The sequence below is a fragment of the Gossypium hirsutum genome, chromosome A04 (genome assembly GCF_007990345.1).
Source record: "Gossypium hirsutum isolate 1008001.06 chromosome A04, Gossypium_hirsutum_v2.1, whole genome shotgun sequence".
Taxonomy (NCBI): Eukaryota; Viridiplantae; Streptophyta; class Magnoliopsida; order Malvales; family Malvaceae; genus Gossypium; species Gossypium hirsutum.
The window spans coordinates 11,321,415-11,341,685 of record NC_053427.1 but is presented as its reverse complement, the minus strand read 5'-3'; positions in this window follow the sequence as shown (position 1 = coordinate 11,341,685).

Here is a 20,271-nt window from a genome sequence, read left to right as displayed (position 1 = left end):
ATGTATAACTTGCTAAATTGATGCGAAAGATATTGATGCATGAGATGATTTATTTGTATATGGCTTACTAAGCTTTTAAAGCTTACTGTGTTTATTTTTCTCTGTTTTATAGATCATCAAAGCTAACTCAGATTTGGGGATTGTTAAGCGTCATCGCACTATCAATTACTATTTTTGTACTTTTGAAGTTATGTATATATTGGTATATGGCATGTATAGGCTAGTGTCACAATGGTATATTTTGGCTTGTTGATGAAGTGTGTTTGTGGTCATTTTTAATTTGCTTTAAATGGTGAGTTTGGCTCATGTTATGTAATGTATATATAATGCCTAGGTGATGGTTTATTGTGGTAAGTGATTTATTTGTTGATTTAGTAGGTCATGAAGCATGTTTTAGTTGATGATAGGAATGGTGTGATTTTGACTTGAATAAGGTTGTTTGATAGCCTATTTCATGTTTTGAAATATGCCATGTTAATGGCTAGTGAATATGTGCTTGTGTGTATAAATTGAGGGTGGCAAGTTGGCTTGGAAAATAGCCTTAAGTTGTCCACACGGGTAGACACACGGGCGTGTGTCTATGCCATGGTGACACACGGCCTACACCATGGGCGTGTGCCCTGGTCGTGTGAAGTCTGCTCCTTAATTTTTGAGTTTTATTTGTCACAGGGGCTGAGGACACGGGCGTGTGCCTTGGCTATGTGCCCCTTATTTGATTCCTGAAGTCACAAATAGAATTCGAGCTAGTTTTGGCAAGGCCAAGCACACGGCCTGGACACGGGCGTGTGCAAGGTACACGGACTGGACACATGGGAGTGTGGTATGGCCGTGTGAGAAAGTCAGTATGTATGCCCTGTATCCACACGGCCTGAGACACGGGCGTGTCTATTGGCCGTGTGAGTCACACGGGTTGGGCACACGGGCTTGTAACCCATGCAGTGATGAAAATTTTCTAAGTTTTGTAATGTTTTCTCGAGTTATCGGTTTAGTCTCGAACCCTTTTTAAGCATGATTTAAGGTACCATAGAACCTTATAAGGGACAATGTGGATGAATGTATAAAAGTTTTAAATTGTATGCAAGTTTTTGTTGTGAAATGTGACTGAATGATTCGATGTAAGTCTGGTAATGCCTCGTACCCTGTTCCAATGTCGGTTACGGGTATAGAGTGTTACATTTAGTGGTATCAGAGTTACAGTTTAGTCAATTTTAGGACTAACGTAGCATGTGAGAGTCTAGCTATACATGCCAAATATACAAACTATGATAGTGTGATGATTCCTGACGATTAAAAATGTGTTTTTATATAGTAAATGGATTCCGAACGAGTGGTAGCCGATGATGTTGAAAGTAACGTGCCTCCTCCCATCCGAGGAGCAACGCCAGCTAATTCTAGGCCAATGATGAGTAGTTTCGAGGGAGAGGCGAAGCAAGCCTTCTTACAAACTCTGAATGAGTGGTTTGCAGAATTCATTCGGATGAATCCAGCCACTCAACAACCTCCACCCCCGCCTATTCCCCAGCAAGTTCTGGTTGCACCACAAGTGGTAGATCCAATAAGGTTGAGTAAGCCACCAGTTGATAGAATTCGTAAACATGGGGCCGAAGAGTTTCGAGCGGCAGTTGATAATGATGCTGAGCGACCTAAGTTCTGGCTCGAGAATACAACTCCTGTATTTGAGGAACTGTCCTATACTCCCGATGAATGTACCAAGTGTGTGGTGCCTTTACTCAGAGATAATGCTTATCATTGGTGGAAGACCTTGATATCGGTAGTACCAAGAGAACGAGTCATGTGGAAATTCTTTCAATCGGAGTTCCGTAAAAAGTATATAAGTCAGTTATTTCTTGATGAAAAACATAAAGAATTTTTAGAGTTGAAATAAGGTCGGACGATCGTTGCTGAGTATGAAAGAGAATTTGTACGATTAAGTAAGTATTCCCGAGAATATGTGTCCACTAAAGAAATCATGTGCAAATGATTTGTGAATGGACTGGATGAAGATATAAAGTTGTTAATTGGAATTTTGGAAATTAAGGAATTTGTTGTCTTAGTTGAAAGGGATTGTAAAGCCGAGGGTTATAGCAAAGAAAAATGAAAAGCTGATTTTGAAGCAAGAGATTCAAGAAAAAGATCAACTAGTAAGTCACATCAATTTGTAAAGAAAAAATTTCGAGATTCGTTTAATCATTCCAATGCATCAGTGGGACGTTCAAACAGAGATCGTGAAAAGCAACCAGCGGGTTCTAAGGCTCAAGCTACATCAGTTGCTAGTGTTGGCAGTGTGAGACAGAACCAATCTGAGTGCGGATATTGTAAAAATAGACATTCTAGTGGTTGTAGATTTAAAGAACAGGTTTGTTTTAAATGTGGTTCGTTCGAGAATTTTATTAAAGACTGCCCCGAGTTGGCTGAAAAAGATAATGTTTAGAGTGTAAGGCCGAGTAACACTACGGCTAGAGGTAGACCACCCAGAAACTCGGGAAATATGAGTGGTAGCCAGAGAGCAACTAAAGACTTTGCTGTAAGGTCAGAGGCTAGAGCACCGACCCGAGCTCATGCTATCTGTGCACGGGAGGATGCAGCAGCGCCAGGTATTATTATCGGTACTTTTACTCTTTATGATACTAAAGTTATTGAATTGATAGATCCTGGATCAACTCATTCGTATGTGTGAATTTAGTATTCGGTAAGACTTTGCCTGTAGAGTCTACTAAATTCGTAATTAAAGTATCGAAACCTTTAGGCAAGTGTGTGTTGGTTGATAAAGTGTGCAAGAATTGTTCATTGATGATTAGAGGTTGTTGTTTTCTGACTGATCTGATGTTGTTACCGTTTAACGAATTTGATATAATTCTGGGTATGGATTGGCTAACACTGAATGATGCTGTTGTGAACTATAAATGAAAGATGATAGATTTGAGATGTCAAAGTAATGAGATTATCTGAATTGAGTCAGATGATTTGAATGGTTTACCGGCAATGATTTCATCGATGTTAGCTCAGAAATATATGAAAAAGGGTTGCGAAGCTTATTTTGCGTATGTGTTAGATACAAAAGTGTCTAAAAAGATGATTGAATTAGTGCCAATTGTGAGTGAGTATCCGGATGTATATCCAGAAGAGTTACTGGGATTACCACCAATTCATGAGGTTGAGTTTGGCATTGAGTTATTGCCAGGAACTACGCCTATATCAATAGCTCCGTACAGAATGGCTCCGACAGAATTAAAACAATTGAAATCTCAATTGTAAAAATTTACAGATAGAGGTTTTGCACGTTCGAGTTTCTCACCTTGGGGTACTCTAGTGTTGTTTGTGAAAAAGAAAGATGGCACGATGAGAATGTGTATAGACTATCGACAACTTAACAAAGTGACGATCAAGAATAAGTACCCTTTGCCCAGAATAGATGGTTTGTTTGATCAATTGAAAGGGGCTATAGTGTTTTCAAAGATAGATTTGAGATCGGGTTATTACCAGTTGAGAGTTAAAGACTCTGATGTGCTGAAAACTGCATTCAGAACAAGGTATGATCACTATGAATTTTTGGTTATGCCTTTTGGATTAATGAATGCACCTGCTATATTTATAGATTTGATGAATCGGATCTTCAGACCATATCTAGATCGATTTGTTGTTGTGTTCCTAGATGATATTTTGATTTATTCATAGGATGAAACGAAGCATGCCGAACATTTCAGAATAGTGTTACAGACCCTACATGATAAGCAGTTGTATGCAAAATTCAGTAAATGTGAATTCTGGTTGCACGAGGTTGGTTTTCTGGGACATGTTATGTCCGCATCGGGTATTCGGGTTGATTCAAATAAGATCTCAGCAATAATGGATTGGAAGTCTTCGAGAAATGTTTCAAAAGTTCGCAGCTTTCTAGGACTCGCCTGTTATTATAGACGGTTTGTGAAAGGCTTTTCGATGATTGCGACTCCATTAACGAGATTCCTTCAGAAAGATGTGAAGTTTGTATAGTCTGAGAAGTGTCAGGAAAGTTTTGAGCAGTTGAAAGCTCTTTTGACTGAAGCTCCAGTGTTAGTTCAGCCAGAATCGGGTAAATAATTTGTGATTTATAGTGATGCATCGTTGAATGGTTTAGGTTGCGTATTGATGCAAGACAACAAAGTCATAGCTTATGCCTCGAGACAGTTGAAGCCACATGAAAAGAATTATCTGATGCATGATTTAAAGTTGGCAGCTATTGTTTGCAATAAAGATTTGGCGTCATTATTTGTTCGGTGAAAAATGTCATGCTTATTCAGATCATAAGAGTTTGAAGTATTTGACGACTCATAAAGATTTGAATTTGTGACAACGGAGATGGCTTGAATTGTTAAAAGATTTCAAACTAGTAATTGATTATCATCCAGGAAAAGAAAATGTTGTGGCCGATGCATTAAATCAAAAATCTTTGTTTGCCTTACGTGCAATGAATACTCAGTTGACTTTATTTGAAGACGGTTCGATCATAGCCAAGTTGAAAGCTAGACCGTTGTTTTTACAACAAATTTGTGAAGCTCAGAAAGTTAATATTGAGATGTTAGCCAGACGAGCTCAATGTGATTCAAACCCTAATTCAGAGTTTCAAGTTGATTCAGATGATTGTTTGAGATTCAGAGGCCAAATATGTGTTCCGAGAAATTCAGAGTTGATACAAGTAATATTGAAGGAAGCACACAATAGTCATTTATCTACCCATCCGGGTAACACAAAAATGTATAGTGATTTGAAACAGCTTTATTGGTGGCATGGTATGAAATGTGATATTTCAGAGTTTGTTTCAAAGTGTTTGATTTGTCAACAAGTTAAAGCTGAGCATCAAGTACCGTCGGGTTTGTTGCAACCAATGATGATTCCTGAGTGGAAATGGGATAGAGTGACTATGGATTTTGTGACGGGTTTGCCCTTATCACTGAGAAAGAATGATGCAATATAGGTTGTTGTGGATCGATTAACGAAAGCAACTCACTTCATTCCTGTATGAATGAATTACTCGCTTGACAAACTAGCGGAATTATATATTTCTGAGATAGTGAAATTGCATGGGGTACCTATTTCTATTGTTTCAAATAGAGATCCGAGGTTCACGTCACGTTTTTAAAAGAATTTGCAAGATGCACTGGGTACAAAGTTACATTTCAGTACGACATTTCACCCATAGATGGATGGTCAATCCGAGAGAGTTATTCAGACACTCGAGGATATGTTACGTTGTTGCATTCTTGAGTTTAAAAGTACGTGGGAAAAGTATTTGTCATTGATTGAATTTGCTTACAACAACATCTTTCAGTCTAGTATTAAAATGGCACTGTAAGAAGCTTTATACGGTCGTAAATGCTGAACTCCATTGTATTGGACCGAACTCAGCGAGAATAGGATTCACACGGTTGATGTGATCCGGGAGACTGACGAAAAAGTGAAGGTAATCCGTGAAAGTTTGACAGCCATGTCATATCGTTAGAAATCATATGTAGATTTGAAACGAAAAGACATTGAGTTTTAGATCAGGGATATAGTGTTTTTAAAAGTATCACCGTGGAAAAAGATATTGAGATTTGGTCGGAAAGGAAAATTAAGTCCAAGATTTATCGGGCCGAATGAGGTTATTGAATGAATCGGGCCAGTGGCTTATCGATTATCTTTACCATCTGAGTTAGAGAGAATATATAATGTGTTTCATGTATCGATGCTTCGACGATACCAGTCCGACCCATCACATGTTATTTCCCCGACAGAAGTTGAAATTCAGACAGATATGTCGTACGATGAAGAACCAATTCGAATTCAGGGCTAGTGAGATCAAAGAGCTAAGAAATAAGAAAATTTCATTAGTGAAAGTCTTATGGCATCGACACGGGATCGAAGAAGCTACGTGGGAACCAAAGGATGCTAAGAGAAAACAATACCTGAACCTTTTTACTGGTAAGATTTTTGGGGATGAAAATCTCTTAGGGGAGAGAGTTGTAACAGCTCTATTTATACCCTAATCGGAACAGTGGTTTTGGGACCACAAATCCAAGGTCGTAAAACTATTTTATTATTATTTTTGGTGTTTACAGGATGTTGATTTCTATGTGTGAAAGTTTTGTGAAATAATTTTAGCATTTGAATACATAATTACGAAAAAGGACCTAATCGCGTAAAGTGTAAAAGTTGCATTCTAATTGTTTGAAGTGTTTAATAGCTATGAAGCATTAAATTAAGGGTTCTTACATGTCAATTATACCATTAATATTAATGGTGCACAATGATGGACATTAATTGGTAAAAATTCAATGATATATGCCATGGGAAAAATGGTAAATTATGAAATAAATAGAGTAAATTAAACAAAATGAAAGAAAAGACATGCAAAACACTTTGTTTCAGCCGAAATTAAGAGAAAGAAGAATCCATTGAAGCATTTTGATGTTCGGCTAGTGCATGTCTAAATAGGTAAGCTTATTTTTTTCAGTTTTTGATGACTTTTACGTTTTTAAGATCGTTGCTTCGTATTCTAGCTAGCCCATGCTTTGATTTTTGAATATGTTCATGATTTGTGAAATACCATTGATGAGTGCTTTAGTTCTTGGATGTTTGATGATGAAATATGAATAATTGTTGATAAATTTTCATGTTTTGTAAATTGATTTTTGGTAAAAATACCTATTAGAGATTAAATTGTGAAATGTTGAAAATGGGTGGTTGAAATGTGAAATAAATGAAAGTTTTGGGCTGCTATGAAGCTATAGGAAATTCGGCTAACATGAATTTAGAAAGAAATTGTGTAAGTTGTAACGCTCCGATTTTTAGGGCCTAGAAGAGTTGGGCTTTGAGTCTGGGATTCGGATAGAAGAAAGCCTGAATAAGTAAGAAGTTTTAAATATTATCGTTTAAAAAAATTGAATTAAATTACTACTAGAAAATTTTTACTATATTTATTATTACGGATATTTTAAAGTTTTATGAAATTTTAATTAGTATTATGAGATAAAATTATTATTATTAGAAAAATATTACTGTATGTATGTTTGAAAATTTTTTATGAAAAATATTATTATTATTTACTGCATTATTGATATTTGAAATTTTTAGATATATTTATAAATATTATTATTATAATTATTATTATTAGATAGGAATATATATATATTTATAAAAGTATTGTTGTTTTGGTGTTTAAACTCTAGGAAAAAATTGTTTTAATTTTTGCCTCATAGAGGGAATCTGGGCATAAGGCTTATAAAAACAATTGGGCAAGACTAGGCATGAAGAAGTGTACTTGGCCCAGTGGTTAGCATGCTAGGTAGTGGGAAGGAGAATTGGGGTTCGACTCCCAGCATGTGCAAAAGTGTTTTATTTTTCTTTATATCAGGGAATGATGCAGGGAAGTGTTATATAAAGTTGGGGTTAGAAGGTAACACAAAATGAAGCTTGGTCCAGTGGTAGAGGTGCTAGGAGTGTGGTATAGTGCCTAGGCTCGAGGGTTGGCGCATGCAAAGGCTTGTTTTTATTTTTAGAAGCCAGGTCGCACTAAAGTAAGGTTTAACAATAGTTGCGACCAAGTTATGCTACAAGGACCCTTATGGCGCAATGGTAGTAGCATGCTAGGAGTTCCATAAGGGCACGGGTTTGAGTCCAGGTGTAGGTATGTTTTAATTTTATTTTTAAAATGAACGGGACTTCAGTAGGTAACCTTTAAGGTTAAAATGTGACGGCATACCATTGAAAGCGAATGTGCGTCCGAGTGGGCAGTAGGTGCTAGGCAACCTGGAGGTCCCAAGTTCGAGTAGCGTTACGAGCAAGAGGGTGCTTCTTTTTGCTGTACGCGCGTGGGAAGGGCCGTACGGGATTGAAACTCTACCAGCAATAGGAGGAGCCGGCTGAGAGGTGGACTGCTGCTAAGCGGTGGAGAGTTTGAATTAAATTCAAACTTTGAGTTTGGCCATAAATTAAGGAGCTAAGGAAGGAATTAAAATTGGAAAAGAACTTTTGTGTCTACTTAAGCACCCATTCGGGCATAAGCATAATGTGCCGATTGCTTTTATTTTGGGGGGCCTTCATGAGTTATATCCTTCTTGGAGGTTTGGGATATTTTTTTTTAGTGTGGTAGTCAATTTTAATTTTATTTTCCTTTCAATCAGATTTTTTCTTTGTTTCTATTTTATTCTAATTTTATCTTATTTCTTTTGCTCATATTCTTTTCTATTTTTCCCAAAAGCTAAACAATTCTCTCCTTTTCTATTTTCTTTCATTGAAGTCAAATTCTATTTAAAATAACTTTTTCTTCTCAAATATTGGTTGCCGATTACTCCTTTGGTTGAAACCATATCTCCTTTCCTTTTAATCTTTCAAAAGACTGAACCTCTAATCTTACATCACTTCCTCTACTAATTGTCTCTTCGATGGTGAACTTATCGTCACCTATTTTTCCTCTAGATCGCAATAGCCATATTCTAGGATAAGTCCAAAAGCCGAAAAGCTTCATATTTTAGTGATTCGAGAATTAATATTTAGATCTATTTTCTACGCACGTTTAAGTTCGATTCACAACGGATCTGGGGTAGAAAGGTATTTGGAACGTTCTTCAACGAGTAGATCTCTTGGTAAATATTCGAACCTTCTTTCCATTTGTATCTTGTGGTTTAAGAAAAGCTGAAAACCCCTATATACATAGGGTGGCTGTCGACTAAGGCTGAAAGGATTTTTTTTTGTTATTTGGTTTGTTGGTGCTAGTGAGGATTAAAGGCTGCCGATCGAGGAGTGTGTGAAAAGCTTGGATCATCGGAGTGACTAAATCTAGATCCAGTCATCAATTTCAGCAAAGGTATGAACCCTAGGTCCATTATGGATGATGGCTAAATAGGTAAGTGATGATAATAGATAGTTTTCGATTTGGTTTAAATATTAACATGATCTAATCTATAAGTAGTTGATTATAGGAGAAATCGTGTAGGAGATCTCGTCAAGGAATATTGCAAATCAAGTGTGTAAACGACACCCACTCATAGACTAGATCGGCAAAAGCCGAAAAGCCGAAAAGTCGAAAAGCTGACATTTGTGAACTTGCGAGCGTGCGAACGGTTGTGAGGTGGTTTGGTTGTTAATTTTGGTAATCGCAAGCAGTATGATTGCAGAGTGAGCAATTTCGTGCACTTCGGTATATTTGGGCTTAATGGGCCGAAAATGAGTTAGTGGGCTAACGGGCCCAATTCAGTAAAAATGCTCGGTAAGTGCTTCTGTTAATGTGTTAATGGTTAGAATATGTATGTAAACTCTAGAATAGTAAATTTTATTAAACTACCCCTAAATATGAAAATTACCATTTTACCTCTAGGTGCAAAATGACCGTTATACCCCTAGGGTTAATTTTGACTGAAATGCATGATATTCTTATTATGTTTGTTGTATGCCATGACATGTATATCTGTTGCATGGGATCTGGGTTATGTTATGGAGGAAGAATCCGTTCTGGTGGCTGTGCCACATATTCTGATATAAGTAGCTTTGCTGCGGATTATAGTTAGTGCCGCAACCGGTGCTAACACTATAAGTGTAGGGATGGCGTGGGTGATTTATTCCCCACAGGAAGTGTAGGGATGGACGGAGGCAAATGCAGGGTTGGATGGGGTTATCATGCGTTAATGATATGAGACTGTTTTGTTATGGGCCAACTGTACTGAAATGGGCCCAACTGTGTTAATATGGGCAAGGCCCAATATATCTCGACTTGGAATAGGGCTACGGCCCAGATTGATATTGATATAGGCTAGGCCCAGTATACTCTGATACTGTAAGGGGCTATGGCCCAGATTAATATTGATATGGGCTAAGGCCCAGATAGCTCTGATTTCTGAATAGGGCTTAGGCCCAATAAAGCTTGAACTGATTTGGGCTCTAGTTGGGATACTTTACATACTGAGTTTTCCAAACTCACCCCCTTTCTCTTCCATCATTGCAGGTGAGCCCTAGTTGGTGGACTTGGAGCTGGGCGGGATTCAGAGTGGCCACGAAGATTAAATTTCTGGTTTTTAAATAAGTTTCAATTAGTTTCCTTTTAAATTTCGCATTTATTTTTTATTATTTCTTTTTTGGTTAAAGTTGTAATAAGGCCGCTCTATTATTTTTATTTTGGGTTTTTATATTACTTAAATCGTTTTCAACTTGAGATTAACATCACTTAAATTGATTCCTTAAAATTGGTTAGCTCTAGGGCGCGTTTTATAAAAGTTACTTATTTTCAAAATATCACGATAACCGAGCAAAGCTTCCGCAACGTAAATGTTTTCAAAGGAAATAAATATTTTAAATAGACTTAAACTTAATTTGTTGTTCATGGACAAGTAATAACCTTAACGTGTGGCAATGGATGTGTGCATGTCTAGGATTGGATCATGGAAGAGCTAGGTACTTAAGCAGTCTAATTGACTCACCTCCTCTTTTCTTGAATCTTACCTGGTGCGTAGTATCCATTCACTTTAAGCCATAACAAAGAAGGTTCGATTTTTCGATACTTAACTGTTTTTAAAATAACATGTTTCTGCCACTACAAAGGTTTACAAGTTTTCAAAGTTTCCCATAAGATTTTACAAGGTTTTTAACAATGTTTTGATCATTACAATGAATCACGTTTTGGAAAAAAAATAAGGCTAAGGTTTTATACAAGTTTAAATGGTAAAAGTTTCTAAACATCAAGAAGGGTTTTCAATGAAAACATGGTTTTTGAAAAACACTTCAATGTGACACGCCGGATTCGGTCGTAATGTCTGGGTTGGGTTTAGGGTGTTACAAATTGTGTTTTGATGAAATAAGGACTAAATTGTAAGGAATGTGAAACTTTAAGGGCTAAAGTGCAAAATACCCATTTATGTGCTCTTGAGTGAATTTGAATGAATAAGTGATTAAATAAGTTAATTTTGATTGTAATTAGATCAAGAACCAAAGAAAACTGAATTAGATTGGGGGAAATCAAAAGTAGTTGAATAGCCGTCCGTTTTCGTTCATTCCATACAAAGGAAGTTCATATGCAAATAAATATCATTACATTGAAGTGCTTATGTTATTTTGTCCTTGAATTACCATGAATTATGAATGATTGTATATGAGCAAGAATCAAAAAGTTTTGATATCCAAAAGCCCCGTACGAACCTTAGGAATAATGTAGGATACAAATGTCATGACATTAGGTATTGAGATGTGATTACATGTAAGACCCTGTGTGGGATACTCGCATTGTATTATGATTACGTGTAAGACCATGTGTGGGACATCGGCATCGTTAATCGACTTCGTGTAAGGCCCTGTGTGGGACAGTGGCATCAATACGTTTTAACATGTAAGACCATATCAAGGATATGGCACGGTACAAGCTATAAGTGATTGCCAAGCATCCTTAACGATTCCAAACGGTTCAACGAGAAAAGTTAAATCAGGAAAGAAAGTGTGAGTGAATCAAATGACTCAGGTACGTACGAGACACATTTTAGTATTGAAACGGAAAGTATTGGACGGATTCATTATAGAATTGAATTTGTATATTATGAAGTAGGTTTGTGAATTTGTTTATGCATTTATATGTGCTCATGTATAACTTGCTAAATTGATGAGAAAGATATTGATGCATGAGATGATTTATTTGTATATGGCTTACTAAGCTTTTAAAGCTTATTGTGTTTATTTTTCACTGTTTTATAGATCATCGAAGATAACTCGGGTTCGGGGATTGTTTGGAAGCGTCATCGCACTACCAATCAATATTTAGGTACTTTTGAAGTTATGTATATATTGGTATATGGCATGTATAGGCTAGTGTCACAATGGTATATTTTGGCTTGTTGATGAAGTGTGTTTGTGGTCATTTTTAATTTGCTTTAAATGGTGAGTTTGGCTCATTTTATGTGATACACATATAATTCCTAGGTAATGGTTTATTGTGGTAAGTGATTTATTTGTTGATTTAGTAGGTCATAAATCATGTTTTAGTTGATGATAGGAATGGTATGATTTAGACTTGAATGAGATTGTTTGATAGCCTATTTCATGTTTTGAAATGTGCCATGTTAATGGCTAGTGAATATGTGCTTGTGTGTATAAATTGAGGGTGGCAAGTTGGCTTGGAAAATATCCTTGAGTTGTCCACACGGGTAGACAAACGGGCATGTGTCTAGGCCGTGTGTGACATACGACCTGCACCATGAGCGTGTGCCCTGGTAGTGTGAACTCTGCACCTTAATTTTGGAGTTTTATTTGCCACATGTGCTGAGGACACGAGCGTGTGCCTTGGCTGTGTGCCCCTTGTTTGATTGCTGACATCACAAATAGAATACAAGCTAGTTTTGGCATGGCCGAGCACACGGCTTGGACACGGACGTGTGCAAGGCACACGGGCTAGACACACGGACGTGTGGTCTAGCCGTGTGAGAAAGTCAATATATATGCCCTGTATCCACATGGCATGAGACACTAGTGTGTCTGTTGGCCGTGTGAGTGACACGGGTTGGGCACACGGGCATGTGACCCATGCAGTGATGAAAGTTTTTTTAAGTTTTGTAAAGTTTTCTCGAGTTATCAGTTTAGTCCCGAACCCCTTTCTTTTAGACGAATATAAGCAAATAAATCAAAGTACAACAAATATTTAAAAAGAAATCAAGGTGATTTTACTGTGGATGAATGTATAAAAGTTTTAAATTGTATGCAAGTTTTTATTGTGAAATGTTAGTGAATGATTTGATGTAAATCTGGTAATGCCTCGTACCCTATTCCAGTGTCGGTTACGGGTATAGAGTGTTACAAGATAACGGTACGAGAATTGAAATGATGATATGAAATAGTTCAAGTATACGTGACACACTCGGCAAGGAAGTGATGTTTAATAATTTCATATGATATGTAAGTGAAAACTGATGATTATATAAAGGAATTACCAAGTTGGTATTGTACTAAGCGTTGATTTTGATGGAGTTGATTTATATGTCCTCTTGTTTCTCTAATTCTGAGTAAATTGTTAAATTGTATATTGTACATACTAGTCATATGAGCTTACTAAGCTTATTAGCTTACTCTGTTCATTTTCCATATTTTACAGTGATTTGAAAGCTCGTTCGGGTTGGAAGTCATTGAAGATTTCATCATACTATCCAGGAGTTGATTTGGTATTATTTAACTCTTTGAAATTTGTAATATGGCATGCATAGGCTAGTTAATGATATGAGATGTATGAGTTATTTTAGCTATAGAAGCCTATATGCATTAAGTTGTTTTAGCCATGTGATTTGGCTTAACTTGGCTAGATATTGGTTATGTATATGTGTGCTAAATATGGCATGTTTTGGCTGCTTATTGAGTTGTAAAAATATGATCACTTATGCCTGTGAATGCTCATGTTTTAGGGTGGCAAATTTGGCTTTTCAAATGCCTATTTTTGTAAACACGGGCAGAGACACAGGCGTGTGTCTCAACCGTGTGTGACACACGGTCAAACTACACGACCGTGTGTCCCCTGGGGTACCTTACAATTTTAAGTCAGTTTTGACCACGGCCAAGGTACACGTGCGTGTCTTGTGACCGTGTGAGAAAGTCAGTATGTATGCCCTGTTTTCACACGGTTTATGACACGGGCATGTCTACTAGCCGTGTGAGGCACACAGCCTATTCACACGGGCGTGTGATACTTGAAATGTTGAAATTTTTCTAAGTTTCTAAAATTTTCATATGTTACTGATTTGGTCCTGAATGCATGATTAAGGATTTGTATGCTCGATTTAAGTTCATATTGAATATAAATGACTGATATTTATTGAAATGACATGATATTTGATAAATGATTGTTATGAACTGAGTTACAAGTCTGGTAATGCCTCTTAACCTATTTCGGCGACGGTTACGGGTTAGGGTTGTTACATATCCATTGCCAAATGAAGCACTTCCATCACAAATAAATAAGAGTGGGGATAGCGAATCTCCTTGATGAAGACCTCTGCAGAATCCGAATTCGTTTGTGGTTGACCCGTTGATAATTACTGTTGTTATAACGTTGCCTACACAAGAGTACGAGAGCCTAGTAAGCAAAGCTAGACATGAAGGGCCTAAATTAAAGTAGAGTCGCCACTAACCAATTAGAGCTAGGTTAGTAAGCCACCTATCGTCTAAAAATCTAGAATTAATAATACGAAAAAATCTTAAAAGTTTAAACTCGAACCCATCACCAAATTTCGGGTTTGAGAGTACAGTTACGTATGGGGAAGGTTATAGCACCCCCACAACACCTATCCGGGGATAGTCCTACGGGGTCCTAAAAGCTAGATTTTTTTCTTATTTAAGCATATTAATATCTTAATTTAGGCTAAAATCTTATGGAAATCTTAAATAAAAACTCTAAAGAAAATGCCTCCGGTTTACTTGTAACTCGATTAAGATGTGTTCACCAAACTTATCTAATTTGAAACTTAAATTAGATATTTTTACTTTTAACGAAAACCCTAAAGGATACCTAAATAATTATAGTAAAATACATTTAATTCCTAAAATTAATTCTATATTAGAATTCTAAAAAAAACCTAGAAATTAACAATAAAATAAGAGAAATATTAAAATCCATCTACAACTTATTTGGTATTTTATTGTTATTATTTAAAAGATTTAATTAATAACATTGAACCTATCAAGATCTTACGAAAGTATCCTATGCCGGGTTTATGATGTATCTTACTTTAAAATTCTTGATCTAAGATTTAAATTCGTCAAAATCCTAAAATAATATATCTTAAATAACATTTATGAACTTTCTTAAAAATTTTCTAAAATAAAATACTTAGAAATACCTACTCATGATTTACAATTCACCTACAAAAATCTTTAATTTTAATCTTGAATAAAGTCCTAAAGAATATTTACATATTAATTTAAGACCCTAAAGAGGAATCCTATACAATATTTAAAATTAGTTTAGAACCCTAAAAAAATCCTACATATTATTTATAATTTTTCTAGGTTAAATGGTGGATAAGATCTTAAGGACTAACCTAAATCCAAATGTAAAAACCTTATGGTTTCATTAAAATGTAACACCTACTTAACTAACTTCATGTCAACAATTACAGGATGGAAAAATAACCTAAAGTTCCCTCTTTTAAAATGAATAGTAATAAAATAGGAAAATTAATTAAATTGACTAAAGTTAATGAAAAGTTAAAACTTTTTAAGATGGCAATAATAAAAAGAAAGATTAAATAAATGAAATAAATAAGACCTTAACATGATGATAATATTAATAACAAGAATACACCTTATTCATAATACAATAAAAGAATCAAAGTAACATAAATAAATAATATTAAAATGTATGTAAGGGGAATGTGTAAAAAAATAAATATAAATAGACATGAAAATAAATAAAAAAGAAATAAAATTAAATAAAAATTATACAAGTGTGAATAAATATAAAACATTAAAATAAAATGCATAATTGACATTAAATATATTAGGTATAAATGCAAATGAAAGGAAAGATATATGTGTAAATAATTTATTAAAGATGGAAACAAAATGGCATAGCTTAATTTTGGGACTAAAAGATAAAAAATGTGGAAGACAGAGGACTGATGTAGCAACTAATTTGCTTTTAATTTTTAAATTTTGGATTAAATCTAATATTTATAAAAATAAAAGGGTTACGGGTGTAAATATGCCAGAGAGTGAGGGTGGTGCTGCAAAAAAACTGGGTATTTTTTCTAAATTTAAAAAGTTAGGGGGTGGAAATAAATTACCCAGTTTTGGAACCTATAAATGAAAAGAAAAACTACTCATTCTTTTATTTTAACCTCATTGTTTTTCAAAAAAAAAAATCTTCCTCTTTCTCCTTTTATGTTGGCCATGGCTCCACCACCGGACTGCCCAACAACCCTCCGGCCTCCAGGGGTGGAGTCGCCGCGTACGGTGGTTGGTTTTTTTTACAAAATTAAAGTTTTTTGTAAATCATTATTTTTCTTAAAAATCAAAACTTTATTTAAAAATAGTTGAAAAAAATCAAAACTTTGTTTTAAAAAATTAAAATTTTCTTTAGAATACTAAAATATACATATTTTTATTTTTTAAAATTTAAACTTTCTTTTTTTAAAAAAAATCAAAACCTTTCCCAAGATCAAAACTTTTTTTTTAAAAAAGAAACTTTTATTTTAGAAATGGGAGGCAAAAAAAAAAGATTTTTGGGGGCTCCTAGGGGCGGGGGACCGATGGTCCAATGACGTCTCCTTCATCAGAACCCAAAACCTGATCCCTTATGGCATATCTATGCCAAAGAAAAAAATAGAAGAAACAAAAAAGAATTAGAATGCTTGTTGTTGTTGTTGTTTTACTTTTTTTTAGAACAAAAATATGAAAAGCCTTCCCCTTTTTTCATTTCATTTCATGTTTATATATTGTTTTTTTAATCTTGCTTATTTGTAAAAAGTGATAATAATATTTATTAATAATAATAGTAGTAGTGATGATAATAATAATTTGGGCCCTTGACAAGCCCAAAAATGAAAGAAAAAAAGTCTCAAATTGACCAAAATTAAGTGGGCTTCGAACGGCCCAAGAGAAAACAAAAATTTAAATGGGCTTCTAATTGGGCTTGGACAAAATGGGTGTGTACAACTGTTGCTCGATTCATAGATACGCACTTCATTATCCATCCTATCCATTTTTCGCCAAATCTCATCTTGAATAAAACCAACTCTAAAAAATCACACCGAACACAGTCATATGCTTTAGAAAAATCCAATTCGAAGATCAGATTGCCCCCCTTCCATCTTTCTTCTTAATAGAGTGGATTATTTCCTTTGCTATTAAAATTTCGTCAAATATTTGTCTTCCTCTAATGAATGCACATTGAGTATCGCTCACCACCTCTTTGACGACCTCACTTATTCTTTCAAACAATACATTTGCCACTATCTTGTACAAAAAGCTCACCAAACAAATTGGCCTAAAATAAGATATTTCGATTGGATTTTTAGTCTTGGGTATGAGTGTGATAAATGATGAATTAATACTCCTCTCAAGCTTTTTAGATATAAAAAATTCTATCATCAATCTGAAAAGATCCTCCTTTACAATCTCCCAACTATTTCTAAAAAACACAGGTTAAAACTGTCAGGTCTAGGTGCTTTCAATTCATCACAGCTCCATACTGCCTCTTTAATCTCATCCATCGAAAATGGTGCCTCCAGTTTCAAAGTTGTCTCCTCATTTAGCTTTTTGAAATTCAGTTCCAAGTCCATTCTCCACTTCTTCACTGGGCAATTAAATAATTTTTGAAAAAATTGTACTATCTCTCTTTCATTTCCTTAGGTTCACTGCACCAATGACTCCTTATTTTCAATCTATATACCATTTTCCTTTTAGCTTTGATCTTCACTGCTCTATGGAAAAAAAGTTGAATTAGCATCTCCTTCTTTCAACCATGTTATCCTTGATTTTTGACGCCAAACTGATTCTTTAAATTTAATTACTTCCCAAGGTTCAGTATTTAACTTTTTTGATTCCTCCATCTCTAGCTTAGTCAGTTTCCTGTGTTCACTAGCTTCATCGATCTCTTTAATTCTATCTTCACTTTCTATAATTCTTTTTTCCAATGCATTGTCGGCATCCAAAGGAGAAGAGAGGAGCAGGAGTGGTGAGTATTAGAATAAAAAATAGAGCATTATTGCCTAAATGGAGAAGGGAGGAGCGGGAGTGGTGAGTATTAGAATAAAAAATAGAGCATTATTGCCTAAATAGAGCTAGAGATTTGCGATCGAGAAAAATATGTTATGGCAAAAAGTTATCTTAGCAAAATATGGTTCAAGCTTGCAACAATGGCGATTTAAGATGACTTGTTCAAAAGATATGTTGTAAAGAATTCTAAAGATCCCAATATGTCTAAAAGGGTGGGGAATGAAGCTTTTTGTTGGCGGATTGGAAATGAAAGGATGACGATGTTTTGGGTGGACATATATGTAGTAATTATCCACTAAAATTGGATTTTCCAAGCCTGTTTCGCTTAGCAAGACAAAAGGGAGGTATGTTAGTAGATTACTCGAGAAATAATGGATTTAGCATAGTAAAGTGGAGCGAACTCTTTACAAGTTCCTTATTGGAAAGAGAGGAAGAGATGCTTCGTAGATTGGAGGATAAAGTGAGTAGCACAGAGTTAGTTCCTGGGTGGAGGATTGGGTTTGCTGGGTACACGATAGTAATGGGGAATTTATGGTAATGAAGTGTGCTGAATTATTGATAATAGATGGAAGGGATGATATAAATTTTTCTTTTGACAAAATATGGAAATTAAGGGTACCACCGAGAGTGCAAAGCTTTCTTTGGATGCTCGCAATTGATAGAATTCCTACAAAGAAATTTCTTGTCAAAAGAGGGGTGAAACTTCAAAACATCTTGGTCAGTTGCCCATTGTGTGAAAGGGTTCCGGAGAGAGCAGACCATTTATTCTTCAAATGTAAATTTATTGAATGATTTTGGTATACAATTTTCAATTGGTGGGAGGCTAAATGGGAACTGGTAGAAGGATTTGATGAATTATACTCATTGTGTTATTATATGAAATTGGCTGGAATCCGGAAAAGCTTATGGTTGATATCAATTTTAGCACCTTATTGGACAGTATGGTTGGCAAGAAATGGACTTGTCTTTGAAAAAAAGATGTTGACCATGGAAACTATGATTATTCACTCAAAGATGAGGGCATTATTGTGGATAAGGTCTGTCTATGATGTAACGCCCTAATTTTCGGGAATTCTATGAATGTTGGAAAATTTTAAATTTTTGGTGTTCTGTCTGCTTGCCATAGATTTAATGAGGTTAGTCGGCCTCTAGAAGGCCCAAGCTTAGGTTAAAACCCGGTAGTTTTAATTAAATTTGTTTCCATTAGAAAAGGGGTTCTGGTTAGCTGGGCTATAAAATATTAATTGGGTAAAATAAAACACAAAAAGAGCCTCTAATAAAGTGGATAAGTGACGCCACTAGGGAGCTATAAAGGTGGCATGTAAGTGGTTGAGGGAAGACCGGGTTCGATTCCCTGTGATGACAAATGTGACATTAATTTTTATGTGCAGAAAAGGTAGTAATGGAACCTAAGTGAAGACTGTTAGGAGGAGTTTAAATTGCTCAAGGGATTGAGTAAGGAGGGGATAAGGGAGAGGATTTAGGAGCTAATTAGGAAGAGCAATATTGGCCGAATGGTGGACTCTTGGGGAGCAAGAGTTGGCCGGCCAAGGGTTTGCTTAAGGGGCAAATTTCGGCTAGGTTAAATGCCAAGTATAAATTCGACATTTAGGGGTAACTGTGCCGTTTTTATGACCATCCTTTCTCCTCCTCCTATCTTTTCTTTTTCTTTCTATCTACCTTCTCCTCTTCTTTTCTCCATAGCTGAATCCTTCTACCACTCTCCCCTACACCACTTCCTTACTATTATTTTTCAGCCTTATAGCCGAATATCACAAAAGCCGAAATCCCGAAAAACTATACTTTCTTTGTGCCAATTTCTCCTAGCCAATTCTCTCATCTTCTCCATCTTTTTGACCTATTCTCTAATCCTCTGAACCCTAAGTTTCTATCGACAAGGACCACAACAAAACTCCCATATTTCACCTTTCCATACACAGTTCCCATAAAAAGCCGAAAAACCCCACTCTCTTAGGGACTTGGCCGAATAGTGAGATCACTGAAGGCTCGACTTTCGTTATCATTTGAGGGCTTAGATCGGCATCAGAATTGGGTAGAAACTAATTGGAATCATTGACCGAAGGAACCGGTGGTAAGTCTTTCCTGTCTAGTCTTTATTTCGTATTTTAGAAAAGCCGAAACCCCTAAAGGTTAGGGAGGCTGTCGATTTGGACTTGTAGCCCTAAGGGGTTGTGATAACTATTTTGTCTTAATAATAATGTGATCTAGAGGCTGCTGATCAAGGGCTTGGACAAGAGGAGCAACAGAATCTAAGTCTAGTCGCAAACTTCGGCAAAGGTAGGATTGCTAGTGCCTAAGGTGTTATGGCCGAATAAGGTAAGGAGTTATTATGTGGTTCGTTTCGATAGTTAGATTAACGTGGTAGTAATATAATTGTAGGCAGTTCGTGCGTGGATCTCATCAACGAATCGTCATAAAACAGGTGTGTAACTGACACCCTTTCATAGTTTAGATCGACAAAAGCAGAAAAGCCGAAATGCCAAAAATCGGTATTTTGTAGATTTACGAGTGTACTAATTCTCGTGAGGTAAATCGATTAATGTTTTGGTAAACTGCAAT